Source organism: Streptopelia decaocto (assembly GCF_964273445.1).
Source record: "Streptopelia decaocto genome assembly, chromosome: 1".
NCBI lineage: Eukaryota > Metazoa > Chordata > Aves > Columbiformes > Columbidae > Streptopelia > Streptopelia decaocto.
The window spans coordinates 157,464,234-157,486,789 of NC_138663.1; positions in this window are offsets into that span (position 1 = coordinate 157,464,234).

Below are 22,556 nucleotides of genomic sequence, written 5' to 3' on the forward strand. Positions count from 1 at the left end.
TTTGGTCCCAGGTCACCTGCTTGATTTGCCTTTTAATTCTCTGTTTCTTTGACTGTTTAGTGATAGGTAAACACTGCAGATATCCAAAGATAGCCCCATCATTTTTTTTGCTGTCGGTCTTGGCCTTGCAGCTCACACCTTTCCTGCTCCCTAGAGTAGGAAGCAACATGGGCTTGTTCTGTAGGGAAAAGGCTGCCAAGATTGTTCATTATGCACCAGTGCTGTGTACAGCATGTAAATATGAGAGGAAGAAGCAAATACAGCTGGGATGTGACCCAAAGAGGGGCAATAGTTAATAACAGCCTTGGATGCAGAATGAACTGTGATCCCATAAGTTACAGTATTTTGGTTTCCAAGCAAGTTTTGGGTTCTCTGGGTCCTTTTTAGCTCTGGAACCTAAAAACTCTGGGCAATTTTATGGCATCTGCTTCACATATGTAGAACAGAGGAAAAAAGCAATATACCAAAATATTCAAGGGGGTACGCAGGGAAATGCTGATACGGAGGTGGAAGAGGGCTGACAGGCAGCTCCCTTTTTAGGGTGATTGCAGAAAACCTCCACAGCCCCCACCTTTGTTTGATTCATTCAAATAGTTTTTCCATATCTAGTTATTTACGTATTAAGAGGAATAAAGTTATCCATGCCAGTGATGTGCATGCTTACCCAATAGATGTACTAAGATAAAAGAGCGTTTCTTCTGATGCTTTAAAATAAGAACTATGTTTATATTCCTATCCTCAAATATAGCTGATTGTAGACACTGCATGTAAAATATCATCTGTCAAGGACTGGAGCACATTAGAGAGCTTGATTTGCCTGCTTTGTCCTGCCTTGCCGTGCCTTATCCTGGCCTTTCATCAGCAACCACTCTTCTAAGCTCTGCTGTGACATTGCCCTCTGAAATTGATTCTCCACAGCTCTGTAAGGAGGGCATTCTCTTTATTGCTGCATAGGGTCAGTGGTGATATCCCAGCTCAAGATCCCTCGAGGTCTGCTCAGAATCTCTTGGTTGGTATCTCATGCTGGCTTACTCATGAAATATCTTTTCCCACCTACAGGAGAGTCACTCATTTCTCATGTCCTTGGCAGAGGATAACTTTACCTGCTTGGTTGGTGTGGGATGAGCAGTGGTTGTTGTCTACTTGGATTTCTCCAAGACTTTCAATACCATTTCCCATGGCCTTCTCCTAGAGAAACTGATGTATTATGGTCTAGACAAGTGGTATGTGGGGTGGGTAGGGAACTGGCTGACAGGCCATACCCAGAGGGTGGTGGTAAATGGCTCCTTTTCAAACTGGCACCCTGTCATGAGTGGAGTCCCTCAGGGATCAATAATGGACCCAACACTGTTTAACACCTTCATAAGTGATATGAATGATAGGATAAAGTGTACTCTGGCAAAGTTTGCCATTGACACCAAACTGAGTGGGGAAGTGGACACTTTGGAAAAGAGAGCCATCCTGCAGGAAGACTTGCATAGGCTGGAAGAGTGGGCTAACAAGAACCTTATGAAGTTCAACAAGGACAAGTGTAAGGACTAGCACATGGGAAAACATAATCCAGGAGTACAGCACCGTCTGGGATCTAGCTGGCTGGGAAACTGGTCTGTGGAAAGGGACCTGGGGGTCCTGGTGGACAAGCGGCTCAATATGAGTGAACAGTGGGCTACTGCAGCAAAGGTGGCCAGCAGGATGCTGGGCTGCATCAACAAGGGCATCACCAGCAGAGACAAAGGTCATTATCTCACTCTTCTCAGCACTTGTCAAGCCACATCTGGAACACTGTGTTTAGCTTTGGTCCCTTCTAAACAAAAAAGATGTGGACAGACTGGAGAGAGTCCAGAGAAGGGCCACAAAAATGATCAAACAACTGGGAAGCTGCCATTGGAGGAAGGGCTGAGAGAACTGGGCTTGTTCAGCCTTGAGAAAAGGCAGCTTATGGGAGACCTCATCACCATGTTCTGGTATTTAAAGGGTGGCTACAAAGAAGATGGAGACTCCCTTTTCAGAAGAAGTCACATGGAAAAAGTAATGGCTACAAGTTACTCCTGGGGAAATTCCATTGGACACAAGGGAAATTTTTCACCATGAGAACAATCAACCGTAGGAATAATCTCCCCAGGGAAGTCGTGGATTCCCCAACATTGTACACTTGAAGATTCAGCTGGACAGGGTGCTGGGCCATCTCGTCTAGACTGTGCTTTTGACAAGAAAGGTTGGACCACATGATCCTAGTGGTCTTTCCCAGCCTGGTATTCTGTGATTCTATGATCCATTTGTCCATAAATCCCCTACAATCATGACTGACATTTTAGTGAATCACATGCACTAGTACTGTTCTTGCTTGGTTTTTGTGATTTCTATTTTATTGCTTTGTCTTCTTCAGGCTGAGAAAAACATGGTATTAACTACTCCACTTATATTCTTTATACAGATATTCTTAATATATTATTTATATATATAACCTTCCCAATAGCCTTTCTCACTTTCAACTCACATTCATCTTTCTCGAGCTTGTATCTTCTACTGTACACAGTACAGATGATATCTCATGATACCTAATGCAGTGGCATTAATACTTCTCCATTTCTGCTAGACATACTAAAGTTTAAGGATTGCATTTACATTTTTCACAGCCTCATCAAATTGGTAACATATCATAATCAAGAAGATAACTAATACTATCAGATCCTTTTTTCCCTTTGTCCCATCTACACAGTCCCCCTGGTTTATACCTGAAAATCTTACTTGTCTACATGTACGTTATTGCTGCCTTTCAAGTTTTTGCATGTAATTCCATTTCTATTATGGAAGTCTGCAAAGTCATTTGTTTTTAACCCTTATGATATTGAAATCCTTGTACCTAAGTGTGTTTAGCACATTTCAATAGCACGCTTTGCATCAAGTTTATTTGTGAAAATATTAAATAAGATTCATTCCAAGACTGAACCTTGAAAAAATCTCCTCATGACCTCCTTCAAGCCAGCAGCTCACTTTTCACTAGCTTCATCTTCTGTTTATCTTCTCTCTTTTACCTTACATTTCCTATCTCAATGCTGATCTTTACTAGTGCTTTCCAATGCAACAAAGTAGCATAGGCTTTATAGAACAATAACTGTATCTCCTTTGTCTGAAAAATCAATACCATTGAGAGAAGATATCACATATAATATACCTTTGATAAACCTGTGGGGTTTTTAATCTTGTTTTTCATTCTTCTGCATATTTTTTGTAAGAACAATAGTCGTTACCTTTAAAGTCTAATCTAAAGCCTTTTCTGCCAGAGATCACGACAATTATCCACCAGCGCTACTGAGACCAGAGTGATAATCCATATAGCACAGACTATACTTCCAGTTTCCTAGAAAATGTAGTGTGAAAGACCTCATTTGCTACTCTCTATTCCAATAGCACCACTTCTGAATATGAAAAAGTCCTGCAAACCCTTGCTATTAGGCCTGCAGTTGCACATCCATATTCCTTCTGGACAATGGGCTCTAGCCCAAGTGCTCCGTCCTTTTTACCTGAGCACCTTCGGTTCTCTGAATTTTACTTTTCTTGTCCTTGTTGCAACACTCTCTGCTTAATTGGTGATGCTGCCTTTGCCTCCTTGTTTTGTATTGACCTTTTTATTGAAGGCACATTGAAAGCAGTCACTGAGTCTGTGCGTGGTGCCAGCAGTGTTGTAGACTCATGCTCATTGCCTTCCCTTCCAGCTGAACAGTTATGATCTGAATTCCCCTGCTCAATTCACTTTGTGGGACTTGGATTCCTGGCCCTCCAGACCACATTACTGGGGAGGCTGCTGACTCTTGAGGTTTTTTTCCCATGCTTTGGATATCTTAATAATCTTACACTGAGTCATGCACTGTTTGTAGTTCTGATAGAAATACCTCAGCCCAAAGATAAAGAGTCAAATTTTTCCACAGAGGCTGTCAGGCTGCCCCAGGCATGTTTCTTAATCTACCTTATCTATTCTTAGATAAACCGGTGTGGTTTTTCCCCACATTTAATACATCTATTCAGAAGCTCCCATCCCTCTTTACACCATGAGAGAAGCTGACCTACAAAGCCCTGCCATCCTGATCCCGGCTGGCAGAGTGAGTACCAGTCTGGGCACGGGCATCTTTGAACACCTCAGTTTAAGTGGCAAAGTATTAGTACCTGTACCCCATTGTAAGCAATAGGGATCTAATAACACAGCCAATAAAGCCCAGATGTCTCTTCAGCTCCTCCGGATGATAATGCTTAGGGCTGAACTGAATTGTCTCGACACAAGTCTCTAGTGACATTTGAGATGCCCAAAGTGTCTCACACGACCTCCAGCTACCAGTCCAGCAGTAAATAGTACTGAACTATGTCAGATGTTGCACAATTCAAAGCAAAAGCATCAAGGGACAGGAGTAAACAGGGAGTAAGTATCCAAATATTAGAATTTTCAAAATATTTTTCTAACTAACTTTTAACTTTATATGTTTGTTCTCCTTTTTTTTTTTTTTTTTTTTTTTTTGGCAAACCCACATCCTATAGCTGGTCTGGTCCCTCAGGATTTCTCAGGATGTTGCAGGAAATATGGGTGGCTTGTGATGCTTCCACACAGTCATGCTGGAATATGCCTGTGTGCTCACTTCTCTTACTGAGAAGCAGCTGTCCAGAACACTATACTTTTTACCACTGGAATGCCTAGAGTCACTACTTCATATGTACTTACATCTCCCACCCACACAGTATCAGGAAATGATGAAATAAAGGTCCTGAAATACAGCTAGTAGAACATGACTGTGTTTCCTTATGTTCCGCAATTTATAATTAATTGTTTTTACTGTTGTTGTTGTTTTTTGCAATTCGTTTTTGTCCTGGATTTTTACACAGGTCTGTGCATCACTCTTTTTGGCCACATCAGAACAACTGAGATTTGTAGAAGTAAAATTATATACTACTGACTAAAAAGCTGCCAGGTTTTGACAAATATGTATTCTGGTCCAAAGAGCAAGGATCTGCTCTACCAGAACTCTTGCAATAAGCTGTGATAGCACAACCCACTCCTTTCCAAGGAAAGCAGGGGCTCTTTCAGCCCACCGGCTGTGTTCGCATTGGCCATTCTCTGGTGGGGCTGGAGGCAGAAGAGCCCAGTCAGGAAGAGTTTTGTGACCACAGAAGAAATAGTGGGATGTGTAGAAAGTAGTAAGGTCTATAGGTGTATAATGCCATAAAGAGTGTTTCTGCTTTTTTTTTTGCTTCAGAACAGGTCTTGAGCTGGCTGGAGGCCAGAGTGATTTCTCCGTACCCAAAACCAATCTGTTCTGGAGCTCTGCAGTGATTATGGAGGATTTGGTAACTGAAAATGCAAAGGGCTTCTACTCTCTACAAACTGTGAAGCAAGCTGAACGCTAACTCTGCCCTCATAGCACTTAATATATTGATTAAAGATTATTATGGCATGAGGACAGATCTGAGGAAATACAGTAGGCCTATCTAGTTACAAAACATGGACAGGATTACAGTGTTCTTGCATTGTACCAAGAAAATGGCAACATTTCCTTTCAGATGACATGCAGCTTTTTACTCTAGAGATAAATGTGTTAAAGTTAGTGATGAAGAGAAACAGAAAACTATATCAAGGTAACCTTTTGTAGGTGGATGTCATACTTTATATTAGGGTATTGAGTATTCATTCTACTTGCCAGCCTTACCTTCCCTATATTTTCAGCCTATCACTGTTGCAAGAACATCTCTAATATGCTAATACATATAGCATTAATCTACACTTTTTTTTTTTTTTTTTTTTAGGATGTCTTCCCTGTGTATTTTCTAGATGGGGAAAAAGAGCATTCTTTTTCAGCTTCAGTATGGAGGAAATTTGCAACAACCCAGATCCCATTCAAGAATTCTGATTTTTTTTTTTTTTTTTAATGACTAAAACTGACTAAATCTTCTTAATATTATTTTGGTATCTTTTCAAGTTGGAAACCATTCTATTTCTGATTAATTCATACTGCCATGCAAGTCCTAGAGCTATGCAGATAAGCTGAATGTACCACACTACAATATCTGTGTTGTAAACCTAAGGGTATTCATGGGCTTTTCAAGTGAATGCACATTCATACATGAAGTAGGCAACACACAGTGAATGAGCTACATTATGTGAATGTGCTCAACAGCTGAAAAATGAACTATGTCATGGATTTCAGCTTCATGGAGCGAGCAGCTGAATTTGATGGTGACACTGAGGGATTGTTCTTCTGTGTGACTCAGTCCAATTCACGGGCCTGACAATGCCCTTTTCTCTGTGAACCCTTCGCACCTGTAGATGCACAACACTAACAAAGGTCTAATTCTGGCAGTTAGCAAAATCCAAACTATTTGCATGCTGAAGTAAGTGCAGCAATTTTTCTGATGTAGATGTTGTTTGCAACACTCATTATGTGTTGAAGAATAGCATTAGACTGATGCATTCTTTGAAAGGTCAGTTCCAAGATTTTCTGTCAGAAAAATATTCATGTTGAGTTCGATAGACTCTCTAGAAAATTATGGATAATATACCATTCCTGGACTATAACACTGCAAACATGAAGCTAAATAGAAAGGTAACTGTTTTCTCCCTTAGGCTGCTTTCTACTAAATTCTTTGCAAGATAAATAACAGAAAACCACTAAATAAATATTACAGATTTCTCAGGAAATATAAGATGACATTCCCAAGTCAAATCACAGGAAATCCCTATGGACTTTAACCATAGATTTTCTAACTGATATACCCCCAATAAATATTAAAACCAAAACCACAAATGACATTCTCCTTGTTGCTTGAGATCTACACTTGGCTGTCAGAATATTAAAGCATTCTGTATCCAGGTTGTTTATAAAGAGAATAGTGGCTGTCACTAAGCTAAAGGAAAAAGAGAAATAACCATCTACCTGAAAGTGGGAGGCTTTCCTCCTACTAATCAACTTTTGCCACAATCCCCATATTAACTGTAAATCAGGGTTTCAAAAATGAAAGGGAAATAAATCATTCCATGTGGAAAAAAAAAGTGGCCCGAGTTTATATTGCAGTAGAAATGCCAGCACCTTCTTGGAACTCATTTTTAGCAATAATTATACACGAAAATGCCACTGAGAAACCATAAATCTTCAAACCCTCCTGCACATCCCCAGAAATATGCAAGAATTTCTTGAAAGCCTCTGGAAGTCATGCGTGAACTACGGGCCCAAAATACAAATTCAGCTGAGATGCTGAAGCATATTGCTGGTTGTATGCTGATAAACGATGTGTCCTGTGTTCTTGTTTGGGATTGGATTATGTAGTTCAAACACACAAAAAAAACAGAGAAGTGCATGATTCAGTGTACAGCAGTTATCCCAGGTAGCGACCTAGCCTGGAATCTAGGCTGTTAAATTCCTCTCTGTGTGATCAGTGACGCAGCCCAAGACCCAAAATGTCAAGTGAAATAACACATGATGCAGAAAAGCTTCTGAAAGGTCCCAGCCAAAAAGAGCAGAGAAGCTGGAGGAGGCCACACAAGGACAGAAGAGAAGGAAAGAGAGTTTTGTTTCTGACTGCTGCCTGTTCAGGCAAAGTTTAAGGATTGTGTGTTTCTTGAAGTGCAAGGTGCTTCAAAAAGATGGTCCCAATTTGAAATCACTCTATCTCTGCAACCACAAACTGTCAGTGAATAAAACTCTTACAGTCTGTACAGCAGGTGAAGGGAACATGGAACATTTATTAAATGGCTACTAAAGCTTAATAACTCATTAAATGATTTGTAAATTTTTGTGTAATTGTAACGTGTTGGGTCCATCTTTTTGAAAAAGCATGTAGTATGGATTTTTAAAAATTATATTAGCATTTTCCTAATTCAAACAGCATGGGTGTTGACTAAATCAAATGCACAGAATGGATCATGCTCTGGGCGCCCATTTAGATACGTCATGGAAGGAGATTTGATTTCAGCTGTGGTGGTAAAGTCTGTACCTAAAGAGGCACTTCATTTAGCAGAAGTGTTTTGTGAGGTACCAACATTTTAAGTGCCTGTGCCAGCTGGCTGGTACACCGTCCCTGCTGAGATGGACATACTGAAAGGGGCACATAAGAACTGGGAACAGCCTTCTCTGTGCACATCTTACTGTTTTTTGGGCTGTGCTATTGGACTATGGGCTGAAGAAAAGACCTGTGAAACGCCTCTTCTTCACTTCCAGAATTCACCTTAAGGCAATTTATTTAATTTATCCCTTAAAACTGCTAAGTTTGCATTTAAAATAATCCTTTTCAAGGATACAAACACATGGAAATGCTTGTGACAGCTTTTAAAGCTGTCTGAAGGATGATGTTTGCTGCCATTTTTCCCTTTCCTGTGCCAGTTACCAAGTAGACCTCTTTTATTTGGCACAGGCATATCTGTACTATGTTGGAAGAGACTTTGAACTAAAATAAGTATGAATAAAAGCAAGGACAGCCCAGTAATGTCATTTGCTTAATATAAATTGAGCCATTTTATATCTAAATATCAGTGACCAGGGCACTTTGCAATGCCATAAAGCAAACACAAAGTACAATACAAACTCCAAAAGTTAGCTCTCCTAAAAATTACAGCCATCTGAGCCCACTCAGTATGTGACAGTGGGTAAAGAAGATGGTGAAGGAGGGGAAGGTATGAAGGATTAGCATTCAAAGCAAAATAAAATACATCATTAACATGAATCTTAAAAAATTAGTGTTGCGATTCCTAAAAGCAGGCTGCAGACCTCTGGACTCAGACAGCAGCACAGTGAAAAGGTTTTGAAAGTCTGAGGGGTTCCTGTTAGCCATTCTGGCCTAAGTAAGGCAAGTAGGTGGGAAGGCATGAGCCCAGGAGATGTGCAGCCCTCTGCTCTCCATCCACCTGAGGCAGAACATGAGAGCAGCCTCACTCAACAGGACCTTTGCTGAACACCTGCTTAAATACTCTGTTACACCAGTCCAGGGCACTAGGCCATTTCTTTCCAGCTGTGACTCACTGAAGCTGTTAAAATGCAAGGTGAAAAGAACCACTGAGTCCTGGGCGAGCACAGGGTGACACCAGAGCTGCTAAGAGAAGCTCATGGTGGCAAGGACGTGGCACAGCTCAGAGACATGGTCAGACTGGCAGCATGCTGCCTCATGAAGGATGCCAATGAATCATGTGAAAATAGGACACTATCAGGTCCAGGAGCACGGTGCAGTTCACAGGGAGATCAAAACACGAACTGACTTTCTTGTACAAAAAAACTGCTCAGAAATCCTTCTTGCAATTTAAATAAAAATGGCTTCTCGCCATTTGTTCTTGCAGTTTTAAAGGAAAGGGAAGGAAGGGAACAACAAGCAAGGAGAAAGGCAAGGGGGGAAGGCTGCCTCTTATTAGAGGCAGAAAAAGAAAAGCAAGAATGACAAGACCACAAAGAATCAAAACCCCCAGCAGACTCAGCCAAACGTATTACCAGTTCCACTGTGTACTGGACTAGGGGCCTCGCAGGATGAATCTTTGTAACATCAAGCCTGGTTCATGTTTCACTGGAGTACCACAGAACTGCGTGTCTAAACCTGACCATGCCACTGAGCTGCTCAGCGTGTTGGAGGAGATGACACTGCTTCTCCAGGCCTCTGCTCCTCTGCTCTGCTTCTCCTGCCTTTTTGGCCTGAAATGTTCTGGGGCAGGCACCCCTGGATTCTGCATTTGTGCAGGGTGTGGGGCATGACAGACACCCCCATTTCAGTCCCACCTCCTCCTTTCCTCTGGGTGCTGACACAGTAACGCGAGACAAGATGGGCATGGGCAAAGAAGCAGACCGGCAAAAATTGTGAGAAAGAGCTATGGTGGCCCAACTCATTTAAACGCCAGGAATCTTCATGTACATTATATATTCAACTTATTGTTGGTTTCATGGTCAGGAGCCAATTTTAACTTAATGAAAATAAAGTGCTAAAGTTCAGAGGCTATGCAAATGGAGATTAATACACACTTTAAGAAAAGTTATTTAACATTTTTAGTGCTTTAAAACTATAATGCTTTTTGATTTTGAACATTTTCAGGATTATTAGCTTTGCTCAGATCTAATACAAGAAATTTATACTTATGAAATGGAAAGACAAGCATGCAAAAATCATTGCAAGAAGTGCACTGCAGTGAGGACTGTATATGGATGCTGAAAGACTCCATATATTTAAAGATAGTCATTTTGAGGATAATGATGACTGAGTCATCATCACATACTACATGCCTGTGTGTGTCAAAATAGGAGTAATAAATGTAGTCATAAGGCAAATCTGTGTGACTGAGTAATGAAGAGGCTGAAGAAGACCTAATAGCTGGAATAATGATGGCTGGGGGGGTTGCTAGTTATGGTAATTTGCGGTTTGCTTAATGAGGAACGGGCACAATAAAAGAGCCAAGATATTGCAGTGTATATTATAAACCAAGAGACTAAGGAAAGATGGCCAAAGATGACATGCAGGCAGATTTCAGATAACTTATGGTACATAGTGCATCGTAGAGAGACAAGTTAGAGCTAGCAAGGGGACAGGGTACCTTTCTTGCCAGAGTGCTTGCATCTGTGGCTTCTGTGAAGTGTGGCCAACACACTTTATCTTCAGTGCAGGGAAGGGAAATGGGCCTTGACGCAACACAGTTGAGGAGCTGCTGATGATTGTCACAAGCTGCTGGTGGGAAAATGACAAGTTGTCTTGTTCATGGAAGAAGGGATAAATGATCCCGCGGTGCGGCTGTTGGTGTTCCTGCACCCAGAGAGGGTTAGAGGTGCACAGGGAGTTTCCAATTCCAAAATGCAAAATGGTTTTGGAAAAGTGGTACCTTGGTTGCAGGTATTTCAGTGGGAGTTTTGCCATTAACTTCAGGAAATTAAACATTTCCTCAACAGACTTTTGTGAACCAAAAATGGTCTAATATTGCACAATGGCTTAGTATGGATATCCTAATATGTCAATTGTGAAATAAATTATGTGCCTCAAATTTTTCAGTTAACAGAAGCAATGAACCATGCTGTAAGTTCATTGGCAATTTTCCCTATGTAGATAAATAATTTCCCTCTAGATTTTAGTGAAGTCTTTATTTTGGACCTGTGATAAGAGTGTCATGATGATTTAGTGATGTTTCTCAGTTGAATGTATTAATAACTGAAATATTGCTTATTTCTGAAAGTACTATAATTTGATTGACATAAAATGCGTAAGAACTCCTTGATATCAATCACCGGTAATAGATTATCATTATCCATTAATTATCACTCTACTGTCAAAAGTAACTAGTGATGAATACTAATGTTTGGGAACAATCTGTCTTATCCATGATGAGTAGAACCAGTTTTCCATGCTGTGCAAGTCAAATATAATATTAGAGATCAGTTTGAGCGTTGCTGGACTGCATTGCTGGACCATTCGCAGGGCCTAGGTTGCTGAAGGACCACATCACAGAGTAGATCATTATCTGCATTGAGTTCCCTTTTACATTTCTCAAACAGGGACTAGGTTAGTAGTTGAGAGCTGTTGTGGGGAGCTGGTGGGGGCGTCCCCCTCTCTCCATCCTCCATGTACAGTCCCTTGCAGCTTTGAACCATAGAATCGTTTGGGTTGGAAAAGACCCTTAAGATCATTGAGTCCAACCACTAGCCCAACACTGGCAAGTCTGCCACTAAATAATGTCCCCAAGAACCTCATCTACACATCTTTTAAACATGTCCAGGGACTGTGACTCCACCACTCCCTGGGCAGCCTGTTCCAACGTCTGACAACCCTTTCCATGAATAAATTTTTTTCTGAATATCCAACCTAAACCTCCCCTGGCACAACTTGAGTCCGTTTCATCTCATCCTATCACTTGCTACTTGGAAGAATAGATCAACACCCTCCGTGCTACAACCTCATTTCAGGTAGTTGCAGACAGCAATAAGGTCTCCCGTCAGCCACCTTTTCTCCAGGCTAAACAGCCCCAGTTGCCTCAGCTGCTCCTCATAAGAGAGGATGTATAATTGCACCTGAGAGCCTGGTTTTGTGTGTGCTTATGCCAAACTATGTACCCTTCAGTTGCTGTGTTTACTTGAACAGGGCTGTTAATGAAACTGAAGATTTGCTGAGGTATCTGCAGAGTTGGGTGCCTAATGAACAGAATTCTTAATGGGCCGTAAATCCAATCAAGGTTTTCATACCGTGTAAGCAAGCAGTGCAGTTTGTGGAAAACAACATCTTCCCTGAAAGCTTACTGTTATGCAAATATCATCATACTTGGGGCATACATTAAAGCAGCCCTCAAATTGCAGCCTTTTGGCTTTACACAGGAAATAAAATGAGATCAAAACAGGAGGGAATAATACTGGTTGATGTGCAAGATAAAAACTAATAAAAGAACTCATTGTGTGCTTTACATGGAAATTTTATGGTTACCTTGCTGTAAATTTTTTTATAAGACCTTTTTTTAACTTTCTGTGCCAGAACTATGATTCATTCACACAACAAGGTTATACGAGTGGCACATTTTTTTAGTTCATTCAGGCTCTTCCTATTCAAAGGAGAGATGCTTTTGTGAGATCCGCCGTTGTTCAGAGAGGGAATTAGTTTTATTAGCAGTGTGTCATTCACAGTGTGCTTTACACATCTACCAGCTTCCTCATTTCTTTTTTTTTTTTTTTCAATTTGTTAGTGCTGGAATGGTTTGGGATTCTCAGTATGAATAAAAGCCATTGTGTGCTTCCTATCCTCTCACCCCGGGGTGGCATTTCCTTCTGACCAAGGACACAGGAATCTTAAAAAAGAGAAAGGGAGCACAAAGAAAAAAAGAAATAAAGAAATGCAGCGCTGTGCTTCCAGGATGTCAGTGTTACCAACTGATTTAATCACAAAAATCTTCCTGCCTCATCCTTTCTTGTATCTCTCCCTGTTGTTCTTTGCACTGTACTATCTCAGGATCTTTTCCGAGACCTTTTGTTTTCTTCGCCAAAAAACCGCGTGCACGTTGCTAGAATTAATTCTCGCATTCTGCAGAACATCATGGTCGTTCTCCGCAAAGCGAACCTTTAATTATTTGCAAGTGCTGGTGGGATCACGTGAAGAGTGGGGTGTCTCCCTGGTCCCTGGCAAGCAGACACAAGCAGCCTCAGCCATCCCAGACAGCTGGAGTGAGAGGGCAGGAGGCACATGTCTCCTTGCAAAGGATGCTGCTGTCATGTCCCTGGTGCCCAAAATAAGCCTAAAGCAAAATTTGGGTATCGCAGTTTGAGCAAAGAAGTGAGCCAGGCCTGCTGTAGCAGCTATGGATCCTTGAGGGGCATGATTATAACAGCGCTTACCTAGAGGTGACAGAGTTCTGTGTTGCATCAAATCTATATCAAGTATGTGTAATAATTTGGTTTTTTAGTCTCATAAATTGAAAGTCCAGGGGCAACTGCTAGTGACCATCTCTTTATCTGCATATGGCAGACCATAAGTTTTCCTCAAATTAATTGGAGCAAGAGCATCTGTTCTACAAAAAAAATTGATTGATTTCAAAATTTCCAGTACTGTAGAAAACAACAAGCTAAGCAGTCTCACAGAACCCAGATACTTAATGATTTGTGCTCTGTTTCTCATCTGAAGTTTTTTTTATTTTCAACAACAGTCCACTGCCTCCCATTACACTTTTCTTTGCAGAATAAAGAGCCTTCAAATTCCTGTTGCCTAAGTCAGTAATTACAGACTGTGGTCATGTTTCTTCCTTCTGTTTAAGTAAAAATGATGGAGCTCTTAGATCATTTCATTATTTAGCGTGTTTTTCCAATTGCATTCTTTGTTTTTTTTGGCTATTTTCTGAACTTTCCTCATGTTCTCAATATCCTTCCTAACCAGGGTGCAGGTAATGGATCGTCCACTTTGGCAACGGTCATGCGTGATGCCAGCATGATGGACGCACCCTTCTCCTCCTTCTCCTACTTCTCCTCCTAGAGCATGTCCTGCTTCTACAGCCCCTGATCACAGCTTGCTCAGGCCCGCTGGTGCTGTGGGGGTTATTGAACAGCAGTAGGCATATTTTATGATGATAAAGTGTTTTTCAGGGTCTCAGCATACCTGCAAGATCAAGTTCTGTAAATGAGAACTATGTTCTGAAGTTGCAGGTTAACAATTTCACTTTTGGCTGTGTTAAAATGCTCATGGGATTTTTGTGTCCATGATACTACATTATTTTTTGTCACTTTGTAGTTTTTCAGTCATGATTTTTAAAAAAAAAACTTTGTTGTTGTTGTTTCTGCAAATCACTGATTAAAATGTTCAGTAGAAAAAGAGCCAGGAATTGATCTTTGTAGGACCTCCTTAGAAAACAATCCACTCTTGAATAATTCCACATTTACATGTGCCTTTACGAAACTATCAAGCAACCTTTAATCCATACTGCTAAGAGAACAGCACTAATTTTGACATTATTCACGCCCCAGTGGAAAGGAACACATTCCAGGACTCCTGTATTTGACCAGAACAAAGTTGAATCTGCAGCTGTATTTGAGTTTTCATGGGATTCAAATAGCAGACAGCTGGCTGGCCATCTCAGCCTCTTCCAGCTTAATATTTCCATGGATTTTTTTGAAAAGGAAAGGCAGATATCTGCAGTGATGAGTTTCCAATGTTTTAAGTCAGAGGTCCTATAAAATGTTCCTAAGTTGGTGTGATAAATCTAAATAGATGTTTCTAAAAAAAAAAAGAGAGAAAACGGGCTGAGAATCTTTTACTATAGTTTAACTCTTTAAGTGCTTTCCTATATACGAGACAAGGAAAGCATGGCCAAAAAAGCCTGTCTTCGTTAGATAAAGAGCAAACAGCTATAGTCTACTCCTGGTAAATACGCTGAGGATGTTTGCAGAGCCTGGTTTGTGCTCTGGTAGATGAGGTTTTGGGAAGAAGAGCTCCCAAATGTTTTCTTTAGAGAGGTTTTGCTTTCAGTCTGCCAGACCCTTTGTACATACATCCCCAGCCATTCCAGCGACAAACTCTCCCATCTTGGATAACAACCAGCATGCACTTCAAAAACCATTCTTTCCTGGGTGGTAGAGAACGATGTACAGGGATCTATATGCTATATACTTCCCAAAGCCTCCTGTGGGTTTGGGATAAGGTGTGAACAGCTCAGGATGCCACCTACCTCTATGAAAACAAACAGTGGGAGAGGAGCAGGAGGAGGGACAAGGGGAGAAGTTTCTAGGCAGGGCTCAGGACAGGACAAAGGGGGATGGATGCCTTGGGTACCACCCAGCTCTTCCAGCACAGGTCCTTTCTCAGCATGGGGAGAAAGTGGCTACATGATAGGTCTGAGTGTTATCAGAAGACATCCTGCAATGCATCACTGGGTTAACCAAAACCACAGTCAGGGATGCTTGGAGAGATGCTTGGCTTGAAAAAAACGTGGTTCTCACAGACTTTTCAGCCTGTAAATATTGTGATTGTGGCTTTACCTGCTAAAATTAGCCTTTTTTTTTTTTTTTTCCTAATGTGTGGGAGATAACACTAATAGATGGAAGCAGCAGGTAGGTCTGCAAACCCAGCCTGAGGGTCCTGTGCTTAACTGAGTGACTACAAACTGAGTGGAAGAAGATGTCTCTCTTGGGCTAAGGTAATCTAGCTGTCATTTATGAGAATTATTCCTACCTTGAAGCACAATAATCCGTTAATTGTTTACACACAGAAAAATCAGATTTTCTCCAAGAATGGAGGACACAGAAGCACTGTAAACTTCTCGAAAACAAGTTGACAAAACACAGACAAACGACATAGTGTTCAGAATTCCACATCTAGATCTAGGCAGGTGAAAGCTGAGCAGACCTTTTGGTCCTCGCCCCTGTCACTGCTTGAGATCATCTATCTTAATTTTAAAATCGTAAGACTGACAGCTACTAACCTTGGCACACTGGAATAGCTACATAAGAGGAAAACTAATCCCCTCCAATTTTGAGGGAAGCAATGAGGGAAGTTTCCTATCAAATGTGCGCTTTTCAGGAAAGACAGCAAAAGTAAATACACGAAATAGAGTAGCTGAATATGCCTCATTTTTCTCGGTCTTTCTGAAAAATAGAAATATCCTTGCTCTTTCCTGTAAGAACACAGACAGGTTAATTTGTGGAACAGATTACTATGCAATTGCAGCTACCCTCCAAAAAAAAAAAAAAACAAAAAAAAACCCCACCTGCCTATTACTCATTGCTCACCTATAATGGACAAAATTGCTCTTTACAGCAAGTAGAAACAAATTTGGCACATCGCTCACTCATACAATATTTTCCTGCCATTCGCCTGTCCCATGCGCGAGATACGTGTGTGTCGGTTGTGCTCACGTCATCTCTGAAAGCCTTAATGACTGACTCATTTTTGCACAGCATGCGGTGAAAGTAGGCTGGACTTCTGTGGGCTTTCGGAGCCGGGGAACAGGAGGAGGCCGTGCAGAAAGGATGGCTGCAGGGAAGTGGGCACCAGGAGGGCAGCAGGACGGACAAAATTCGCCCCATCCAGCTCTGCTTCTTGCTTTCCCCTCTCATTTTGGCTGTTCTGTGGAACTAGCTGGCAGTGAAGCCGTTTTGCAAGCAGATGAGCTGATGGAAAGCCATGCTGCCTTCAGCTGAATGCCGTGACTTCCCAAAGGGAAGCTACCACCTCCCCCTTGTGCTTCTGCCATCAAAAGGGATGGTAAATGCACATTTTCAGGGACTTCAGGAGAGCTCTGCAGTTGCCTAGGCCCAGCTGGTTGTGCCAAGGCTGAGGCAGAGGAGAAAGCACATGCAGAGGAGGTAACCACAGGTGGCACAGGCACAATTGCAGGACAACACTGCTCTATGCCACTATTCTATAATATCTTCTCACATGGAAAGTCACTTGATTGCTTTGGGGAGTGTAGTATCAGCCATCACACAATTTTTCAAGGGAACAGGTGTCCTGTTTTCTGTCTCAGGCTTGCTTAATATAATCATTACTTTAACAGCTGATCGTGGTAAATAATGTTTTTTTTAAATGAGGGTGGTAAAATACGGGCACAGGTTGCCCAGAGAGGTGTTAGATGCCCCATCCCTGGAGACATTCAAAGCCAGGATGGATGGGGCTCTGAGCAACCTGATCTAGTTGCAGATGTCCCTGTTCATTGCAGGGGGTTGGACTAGATGACCTTTGAAGGTCCCTTCCAAACCAAACTATTTTATGATTCTAGAATTATTCTTTTTACTCAGAAGTCCTGGTCAATTTGGACAGGTTGTGCCAGAGTCATTACCTATCAAAGCCAACCTCTGATTCCTACAAAATGTCAGGACAGGCAGCTACAGCAGCAATGCCTGTGGGTGTAAAGTCAGACAGATCAAACCTCTTCATTCACATGGCTTTGAATCAGCAGCAGAGACTAGTTGGCTCACCCATGATGGTCTCTACTGAAATCAGCATGAGGTACCAGCTTTCTGATGCTTCCATGCATCTGCTGCACCTCTGCTATGGCATTGCTGTGTGGTTACCTTACTCTGGTGGCCAGAGAGCAAAGTGTCCCCAAGCACCCTCAGTGCATCTTTCCACACTGCAGTATGGCAGGTGCCAACTGGGCAGAGGCTGGGCATGACTTCTCCTCACCTTTTTGCTAACACACCTCAGCTCATGTCACAAGAAGCTAATTTTCAAGAAGAGGCGACCGACAGAATCACAAAATCACAGAATGGTTGGGGTTGGAAGTGACATCTGGAGATCATCCAGTCCAACCCACCTGATAAAGCAGGTTCTCCCAAAGCAGATCACACAGGAATGTGTCCAGGTGGGTTTTGAATGTCTCCAGAGAAGGAGACTCCACAACCTCTCTGGGCAGCCTGTTCCAGTGCTCAGGCCCCCTCAAAGTAGTTTCTCCTCATGTTTAAATGGAACCTCCTATGTTTCTGTCTGTGCCCCCACCCCTGCTTGGTTTCTGGATTCTCTCCTGCAGCAGCAATGGTATCAATTAATATCAGCAAATATGCCAGTTAATTAGTGGTGGTAGACTGGAGGACACTGACACCTTTTCTTTGTACGTCCTCTGGAGAACAGATTAATCCCAGGTGGGTCAATCAACTGTGCAGCAGATGGCCACAGCTTTCCCTGACGCTCACCTTGGCTGGGGCTGACCTGGCTGCTCAGCACGGCCCACCCTGGTGACCAGCACCACCTTCCCAGTCCCTCGTTCAGCTGCACAGAATTTGGGGTGAGACATTCATTTATTGGCTGATTTTTGGAGATGTAGAAAGCAACCATAAACACTCATGATGCTGCTATATTTTTGCCAAAATTGTGATTGAATTATTTCAAGTGAAGTTTCTAAACAGTTGAATAGATCAATTTGAAGTCATTATACACTGGTGCTCCTGCAATAACCTGTGCTCCATTCTGCTTTGTGGTACTCAAATATTATTTCAAATAAAACTAATCTAGTACCCAGTTTGTCTGTACGGTTCCCTCTAACACATTTTATCAGAATATGTTCCCTTCACATTTTTAGACTCTACATTCTTGATGGTGACATATGGGACATGGACACAGGCTTGTACAGCAGAGCTCTGCTCCTCTTAAGCCACTCCATGCTTCTTTGTGCCAGAAGCAAGGATCGGGCTGTTTTGAAGAATGCCATGCAACTGATTGTGAAATATTATTTTAGCTATAGCTTCTTTCCACAAGATTTTTTTACTATAGATTAGAAGCAGCCAGTTACAGAGAAAAACCTCTGTCCTTCACCAGACACAGCAGTGTCAACAGCAAAAGGCCAGGCTGCTCTGGTCCCTGTGCAAGTACCATCACTGATAGATCAGTGGGCTCAGTGCCTTCCCACCATGTCATGCCCAAACGCAGCTGTTTGAAGAAAGGTGATCTCAGCCTTCAATTGCTTTGAAATTCCCAGAACCTAAAAAGATTTAACTGCTGCAACTCTACTTCTCAGAGCAAGAAATCAAGAAATTTCTTTTATTTCTGTCTCCAAGATCAAGGATTTATTATAGTGTAGAACTTTTATATTTTCGTAATAGCTCTCCGCCCATCTTTCCCACAGAAGAGGGTTGCATTTCTGTGGATTTTGTTTCTACATTTTGCTTGAAAAGAGGCATGACTGTTGGGGCACAGGTGGGTGCTGTGGGGGCGCAACTCTTTCCAGCTGAGGCTGGCATGTGGATCTCACCAGGGTGGTTGCTTTCATGGCTTTAAAAATCTAAAAGGAGTAGAAAAGCAGCTAATCACATGCTAGAAGCACAGGCTTAAGGCCAGTTATAACTTGCTTGTTAATTCACATTCTCAGAGGAAAGTCCCTTTTATCTGGATACGCTTGACTTAACTGCTCTACTTCATGGAACTGGGAGTTGAGAAGCTCTCCCCGCTGGTGAGGCACTGACGTCAGCTCACCAGCTTTTATGTGCTTCAGACCATCTTTCATTTATTCTCACTTGGCTGGTCTGAGCTACCTGCTTGAGGTGAGGGCCAGGAGTAATGCGAGCATCTGACAGACTGCTCCCCACATGGTGAGGCTACATCTCTTCTGCAGTCTTGCCTCTTCGAAGGTGCAAACAGCTCAGAGCAGTAAAGCTGAAATTAATTAGGCACATTGAAAATTTCCTTTCATTTGCCTTTCTTTTTCCAATGTGCCACATCAACTTCCTTACAAGGGAAGGAGGAGGGGCAGGTGTTGGTCTCTGGTGACCAGTGACAGAACCCGGGGGAATGGCAGGAAGATGTGCCAGGGGAGGTTTAGGTTGGACAGGAGGAAAAGGTTCTTCCCTCAGAGGGTGGTGGAGCACTGGAACAGGCTCCCCAGGGAGGTGTCACGGCCCCAAGCCTGACAGTGTTCAAGCAGAGACTGGACAAGCCCTCAGACACGTGGTGTGAACTGTGGGGTTGTCCTGTGCAGGGACAGGACTCGGACTCGATGATTCTTGTGGGTCCCTTCCAACTCAGGACATTCTATGATTCTAGATTTTCCAGTTTTGAATAACCTCTTGAACAAGTGGTGCAGCCCTCAAAAGTGAAAGCTCCCCTGACAGGCAGAGCAGCAGGAAACTAGCCCCTATGGTCTTACCACATTCATCCGGGCATCATATCCCTTTTTTTTGGGTGGAGCACCCCCAGGGTCTTGTGGCCATCAGCTGGGGAGGTGATGAGCTTGCCTTCCTGAACATGTCTCGGTTCTGCTTGAGCCATGGTTTGAGAAACTGAGTGAGTATCAGAAGAAACCGAACACAAGCCGGAACATAAGAAGTTCTTCACTTGCTGCAGTGATTAATCAACCATAAAGGATGTTTCTGTGGTGATAACATCACACAAATTTAGGAGCAGGTGCTTGAGACAGATTTAAAATTATAAGGAAGAAACCGTAATTGTCCAAACAGAGCTATTCTGCCCCAGTGGAGGAGGTGGGAGAGCTTTGCCCTTCACTCAGTTTTGAGTGTTGTGAAAGCAGGAATCTTATACTGGGAACAAACAGCAAATATTTTAAAATCTGCCTGCCTGAGTCTGCATCCAACCACTTCTCTCTGTCCCAAGGTCTCCTAATTACAAACATTTTTCTATGTCTGGAAAGCTGATACAGATGAACTGCTGCTGAGTGGATAATGGCAGATGTATTCACCTCTAAGCTATTGGCAGCCAAATTATCACTTGACCCAAAAGTACCTGAAAAGATCATACCAGGTTTTCTCCTTACTTGCATATGGATGCAACTACTTGGTTGCAGAAAAATGTAATCAATGAAGGCAGCAGCAGCACAAAATGTGCCATGTGAGATCAGATTCAATTGCTGTCAGGAAGGTCGAGGCTGTGGGAATCACTACTTTTACAATATTGTGACTACACCAAATACAAAATTTCGTTTTGGATCCACCCCACATCAAAAAATTTCTGAATTCTGGACAAATATAAATGGCTTCTTGAATCAAATTAAATATTGTATCCACCCCCCACATGCTTTTTTAAAAAATGTGTTTATTTCATCAGAGCAACAGGTTGGGATTGTAACACATCAGAGCAATGGGTTGATGGACTGTTGTATTCAGCAGTGCAGTGGAAATGGTAGGAGGATGCAGATAGACCAAGGTTCTGACCCAGGGTAAAAAAATAAATAAAAGAAGGAAATTTAAGTCATGTCATATCTCACAAGCATGTCCTGACTGCTGGGAGCGCCTCCTCATCCTGCGTGAGTTTTCTGCCTGGCAGTTACACAAATTGTCTCAAGGCTTTTTTTGTTTGGTTGGTTTTTTGTTTTTTTGCAAGCAGCGAACACTTTCCAGAATTCACAGATAATTCAGTCTGGCTGAAATTGATTTTTTCATTGCCAAAATCTTGTTCCAGGGAAAGACATAATTCAGAAGTGATACGGGTATGAAGCAGAAGTCTGCTGGATTGTGCCATACAGAGGTAATACAGCCCATAAAATGACCCCAGGGGGATGCGATTTGTGCCTTCTCGCAGCCTTTGTATGTGATTAGCCTTTGTCAGTCCTACAGTGTATTCATCTCAGAACTGCAGAACCTCTTTGTAACAAAGACAAATGTGTATTTTATTTCTGCAACTAAAAAGATATGAAGTTGGCAATTTATAATGTTGAATTGCAGCTTCAGACGAGTTTGGTGGTTTGCAGAGCTTAATCCTTTTTATTTAAAGTTTTATTCAGTGTTGCTGCTTCATTGTGAGCAAATTTTGCAAATGACCCTCAGAAGATGGGGAATCATTTTCAGCCTTTGACAGATTTGATCTCATATCATTTTTGAACTAGGGCTTTAGAGATGTAATTAGATTAATGCTTTTTTTTAAAATTTGGAAATTAAACTTGTATTCATTTTATCAATAAAAGGACTAATGAGTTGCTCAGAGGGAAAGATGTGCAATGAAATAACAGAAACGTACAGTAAGAACACAACCTTAGGGCTGTTTTGGGAGGAGCTGTCTTTCAGCCAACTCCAGGATCAAGATTGTTGCCATGTTCATTTTTGGAAGCCTCCTCCATTGATTTTTCATTTGTGTATTCATTAGACTGAAAGCCCACAAAGTGCAGTTGTTAATTACCATCAATGGTCTGGTTTTGAGTTCTATTCTTTTGCAGTCTAAGTTGATAATTTGCCTAAGTATCTGAATGGCTGAGGCTGGTTAATACCAGCCTGCTGCATTGCCTTTCATTTCTTCTCTTGAAGGCTTTTGTGAACTGAAGCAAGGGCATATGCACAGATCACCCTCAGCTTTCCTCGGTGAGGAGATGCCAGCTTCCCCATTGATGTTTATTGCTGTAGGACATTTGGGCACAACAGAGCTGTTTTAACAGAAATTAACCATCTTACATTTTGCACTAAAATAGATTTAAAACAGTTGATTCAAACAGCAATTCAAAATGGTCTTTCCTGCCTGTGATTTAGGCAAGATTTCTACAGTTTGTTATTCAGGAACAGGGATGAGGCACATATGGCTCTATTATGAGGGTTCCCATTCTTCAAAAGATGTGGCATGACAAGACGCCTTCCTCTACAAAAAGAAGGTGAAATCTGATATAAAGTTACTTTAATGTCATGGCTTGCAAGTTTTTAATCACTGTTGAATGGCAGTAG